Source organism: Dipodomys merriami, unplaced genomic scaffold (genome assembly GCF_024711535.1).
Source record: "Dipodomys merriami isolate MVZ:Mamm:240054 unplaced genomic scaffold, mDipMer1.0.p SCAF_66, whole genome shotgun sequence".
NCBI classification, from domain to species: Eukaryota; Metazoa; Chordata; class Mammalia; order Rodentia; family Heteromyidae; genus Dipodomys; species Dipodomys merriami.
In genome coordinates, this window is record NW_027206246.1 from 2,643,650 (window position 1) to 2,648,771 (window position 5,122).

Sequence of the window (5,122 nt, forward strand, 5' to 3'; positions counted from 1 at the left end):
AGGGCTAGGGTTATGGTTAGGGTGAGGGTTATAGTTAGGGTTAGGTTTAGGATGAGGATAAATGTTAGGGTGAGTGTTAGGGAGATGGTTAGCATAACTGTTAGGGTTAGGGTGAGGGTTAGGGTTAGGCATAGGGATAGGGTATGGATTAGGGTTAGCGTTAGGGTTAGGCTGAGGGTTAGATTGTGGGATAGGGTTAGGGTTAGGGTGAGAGTTAGGGTTAGTAATGAGGGTTAGGGTTAGGTTTAGGTTTAGGGTGAGGGTAAAGCTTAGGGTGAGGGTTATGATTTGTGTGAGCATTAGGGTTAGGGTGAGGAAAAGGGTTAGGGTGAGGTTTAGGGTTATTGTTAGGGTTAGTGTTATTGTGAGTGTGACGGTGAGGGTAAGGGTGAAGTTTTGTTCTAGTGTTAGGTTTAGGGTGAGGGTGAGGGTGACGGTTAGGGTTAGGTTTAGTTTAAAGCTGAGGGTGAGGTTGAGGGTGAGGGTGAGGGTTAGTGTTAGTGTGATGTTTAGGGTGAGGGTGAGGTTTAGGGTGAGATTGCGGGTTCACGTAACGGTGAGGGTTATCTTGATGGTGAGGGTTAGGATTAGGGTGAGGGTTAGGATTATGGTTAGGGTTAGGGTTATGGTGAGAGTAAGGGTTAGGGTGAGGATTAAGGGGAGGGTGAGGTTTAGGGTTGACGTTAGCGTGAGGGTTAGTGTTTGGGTGAGTGTTAGGGTTAGATTTAGGTTGATGGTGAGGGTTAGGGTTGGGGTAGTGTTAGAGTTAGGGTGAGGGTGAGGGTGAGGGCTAGGCTTAGGATTAGGTTTAGGTTTAGGATTAGGCTGAGGGTGAGAGTGAGAGTGAGGGTTAGGGTTAGATTTAGGGTGAGGTTTAGGGTTAGGGTTAGGGTTAGCGTGAGGGTTACGGTGATGTTTATGTGTAGGGTTAGGGTTAGGTTTAGGGTTATTGTGAGGATTAGGGTTAGATTTCCGATTAGGTTTAGGGTGAGGGTAAGGGTTAGGGTGAGGTTTAGGGTGAGGGTTAATTAGCGTTAGGGTTAGGGTGAGAGTTAGAGTGAGGATTAGTTTTAGTGTTAGTGTTAGGGTGAGGGTGAGGGTTAGGGTTAGGGTTAGGGTGAGGGTTAGGTTTCCGAAAAGGTTTTGGGATAGGGTTAGAGTTATGGTGAGGTTGAGGGTGAGGGTTAGGATTAGGGTTAGTGTTAGAGTTAGGGTGAGGTTGAAGGTAAGGGTTAGGGTTAGGTTTAGGATTAGGGTAGGGTTAGGGTTAGGCTTAGGGTGTGGGTAAGTGTGAGGATGAGGGTTAGGGTTAGGATGAGGGTTAGGGTTAGGGTTAGGGTTAGGTTGAGGGTTAGGTTTAGGGTTATGATTAGGATGAGAGATAGGCTGAGGGGTCGGGTTAGGGTTTGGGTGAGGGTTAGGGTTTGTGTGAGGGTTAGGGTTAGGGTTAGGTTGAGGTTTACAATTAGGGTTAGTGTGAAGGTTAGGTTTAGGGTTAGGTTTAGGGTTAGGTTTAGGGTTAGGGTGAGGGTACGGGATAGTGTGAGGTGTAGGGTGAGGGTGAAGTTTAGGTTTAGCCTTAGTGTTACGGTGAGGTTTAGGTTTAGAGTTAGGTTTAAGGTAAGGGTTATGGTTAGAGTTAGGGTTAGAGTTAGGGTGAGGGTGAGGGTGAGGGTTAGCATGAGGGTGAGGTTTAGGTTTAGGGTTAGGGTGAGGTTTAGCCTGAGGGTGATGTTTATGGTGAGAGTGTGTGTTCAGGTAAGGGTTAGGGTAGGGTGTGTGTGAGGCTTATGGTTAGGTTGAGGGTTAGGGTGACGGTGAGGGTTAGGGTGAGTGTGAGGTTTAGGGTGAGGGTTAAAGTGAGAGTTACGGTTAGGGTTAGGGTTAGGGTTAGGTTGACAGTAAGGGTTAATGTGAAGTTTAGGTTGAGGGTTTGGTTTAGGGTTAGCGTTAGCGTGAGGGTTAGTGTTAGGGTGAGGTTTAGGTTTAGGGTTAGGGTTAGTGTTAGGTTGAGGGTTAGGGTTAGGGTTAGGATGAGGGTTAAGGTGAGGGGTAGGGTTAGGCTTAGGGTGAGGGTTAAGGGTAGTGTGAGGGTTAGCGTTAGGGTTAGAGTTATGTTGATGGTAAGGGTTAGGTTGTGGGTTAGGGTGAGGGTGATGATTAGGGTTACGGTTAGGGTGAGGGTGAGTGTTAGTGTTAGGCTTTGGATGAGGGTTTGGTTTAGGGTAATGCTAGGTTAGGGTGAGGGTTAGGGTTAGGGTTAGTGTGAGAATTAGGGTGAGGGTGAGGGTGAGGACTACGGTTAGGATTAGTGTTAGGGTTAGATTTAGGCTTAGGGTGAGGGTGAGGGTGAGTGTTAGGTTTAGGTTTAGGGTTAGAGTTAGTGTTAGGCTGAGGGTGAGGGTGAGGGTGAGGGTGAGGGTTAGGATGAGGGTTAGCGTGAGGGTTAGGGTTCGGGTGTGGGATAGGGTTAGATTTACTGTTAGGGTGAGGGTGAGGGTTAGGGTGAGGTTTAGGGTGAGCATTAGGTTTAGGGTTAGGGTAATGGGTAGAGTGAGGGTTAGGTTTAGTGTTAGGGTTAGGGTTAGGATTAGGGTGAAGTTTAGAGTTAGGTTTACTGTTAGGGTGAGGGCTAGGGGGAGGGTGAGTTTTAGGGTTAGGGTTAATGATAGGGTGAGGATTAGGGTTAGGGTTACTGTTAGGGTGAGTGTTAGGCTGAGGGTTAAGGATAGGGTTAGGGTGAGGTTTAGCTTAGTGTGAGGTTTAGGGTTAGGGTGAGGTTGAGGGTAAGCCTTAGGGTTAGGCTTAGGGTGAGTGTGAGTTTTAGGGTTAGCGTTTGATTTACAGTGACAGTTAGGGTGAGGTTTAGGTTTAGGATTACGGTTATGGTTAGGGTTAGGCTTAGGGAGAGTGTGATGGTGAAAGTGAGGGTTATGTTGACAGTGAGGGTTAGGGTAATGTTTAGGGTGAGGGTGAGGGTTAGGTTTAGGGTTAGGGTGAGGGTTAGGTTTAGGGTGAGTGTTAGGGTGAGGGTGAAGGTCAAGGTTATGGTTATGGTTAGGGTTAGGGTGAGAGTATGTGTTAGGGTGAGAGTTAGGGTGAGGATGAGGGTTAGTGTTAGCGTTTGCGTGAGGTTTAGTATTAGGGTGAGGGTTAGTTTTAGGGTTAGGATTAGGGTGAGGATGAGGGTTAGGGTCAGGGTTAGGGTTAGAATTAGGGTGAGGATGAGGGTGAGGACTAGGGTTAGGATTAGTGTTTGGGTTAGGGTTAGGCTGAGGTTGAGGTTGAGGGTGTGTGTTAGGTTTAGGATTAGGGATAGGGTTAGGGTTAGGCATAGGGTGAGGGTGAGGGTTAGGGTTAGCGTTAGTGTGATATTTAGCATGAGGGTAAGGTTTAGCGTGAGAGTGAGGGTTCCAGTAACGGTGAGGGTTAGCTTGATGGTGAGGGTTATGGTTAGGGGGAGGGTTAGGGTTATGGTTAGGGTTAGGGTTACGGTGAGACTAAGGGTCAGGGTGAGGGTTAAGGTGAGGGTGAGGTTTAGGGTTGGTGTTAGCGTGAGGGTTAGGGTTTCGATGAGTGTTAGGTTTAGGTTTAGGTTGAGGGTGAGGGTTAGGGTTAGGGGTAGTGTTAGAGTCAGGGTGAGGTTGAGGGTGAGGGCTAGGGTTTGGATTAGGTTTAGGTTTAGGTTTAGGCTGAGGGTGAGAGTGAGAGTGAGGATTACATTAGATTTAGGGTGAGGTTTAGGGTTAGTGTTAGGGTTAGGGTGAGGGTTAAAGTGAGGTTTATGGGTAGGGTTAGGGTTAGGGTTAGGGTTATTGTGAGGATTAGGGTTAGGGTTACAGTTAGTGTTAGGGTGAGGGTAAGGGTGAGGGTGAGGGTTAATTAGCGTTAGGGTTAGGGTGAGTGTTAGGGTGAGGGTTAGATTTAGTGTTAGTGTTAGGGTGAGGGTGAGGGTTAGGGTTAGGGTTAGGGTGAAGGTTAGGGTTAGGATGAGGTTTTGGGATAGGGTTAGGGTTAGGGTGAGGTTGAGGGTGAGGGTTAGATTTAGAGTTAGAGTTAGTGTGATGGTTAGGGTTAGGGTTAGGGTTAGGGTTAGAATTAGGGTGAGGGTGAGGGTGAGGGCTAGGTTTAGGATTAAGGTTAGGGTTAGGGTTAGGCTGAGGGTGAGGTTGAGGGTGAGGGTGAGGTTTAGTTTTAGATTTAGGATTAGGGTTAGGGTTAGTGTTAGGCTTAGGGTGAGGGTGAGGGTGAAGTTGAGGATTAGGTTTAGGGTTAGGGTGAGTGTTAGGGTTAGTGTGATGTTTAGAGTGAGAGTGAAGGTGTGCATGAGAGTTAGGTTGAGAGGGAGGGGTCAGGTGAGGGTGAGGGTTAGGGTGTGTGTGAGGGTTTGCGTTAGGGTGATGGTTAGGTTGACGGTGAGGGTTAGGATTAGAGTTAGGGTTATCGTTAGGGTGACAGTTATGGTTATGGTTAGGGTTAGGTTGATGGTTAGAGTTAGGGTTAGGGTTAGGGTTAGTTGAGTGTAAGGTTTTTAGGGTGAGGGTTAGGGTTGGCGTTAGGGTTAGCGTGTATGTTAGGGTGAGGGTAAAGGTTAGTGTTAGGATTAGGGTGAGGGTGATGGTTAGGGTGAGGTTTTGGCTATGGTTAGGATTAGGGTGAGGTTGAGGGTTAGGATTAGGGTTACCGTGAGGGTTAGGGTTATGGTGAAGGTTAGGATTAGAGTTAGGCTTAGGGTGTGGGTTAGATTTTGGTTTAGGTGAGGGTTAGAATTAAGGTGAGGGTTAGGGTTTGAGTGAGCCTTAGGGTTTGGGTGAGGAAAAGGGTTAGGGTGAGGGTGAGGGTTTGGTTTAGGCTTAGGGTAAGGGATAGCTTTACGATTAGGGTGAGAGTTAGGGTTAGGGTACTGGTGAGGGTTAGGGTGAGGATGAGGGTTAGGTTTAGGCTGAGGGTTAGGGTTAGTGTTAGGGTTAGGGTGAGGGTTAGGGTTAGGGTTATTGTTAGGGTTAGATTTAGGTGAAGGGTGAGGGTGAGGGTGAAGTTTAGGTTTAGGTTTAGTTTTAGGGTGAGGGTGAGGGTCGGGGTTAGTGTAAGGGTGAGGTTTGGGTTAGCGTTAGCGTGAGGG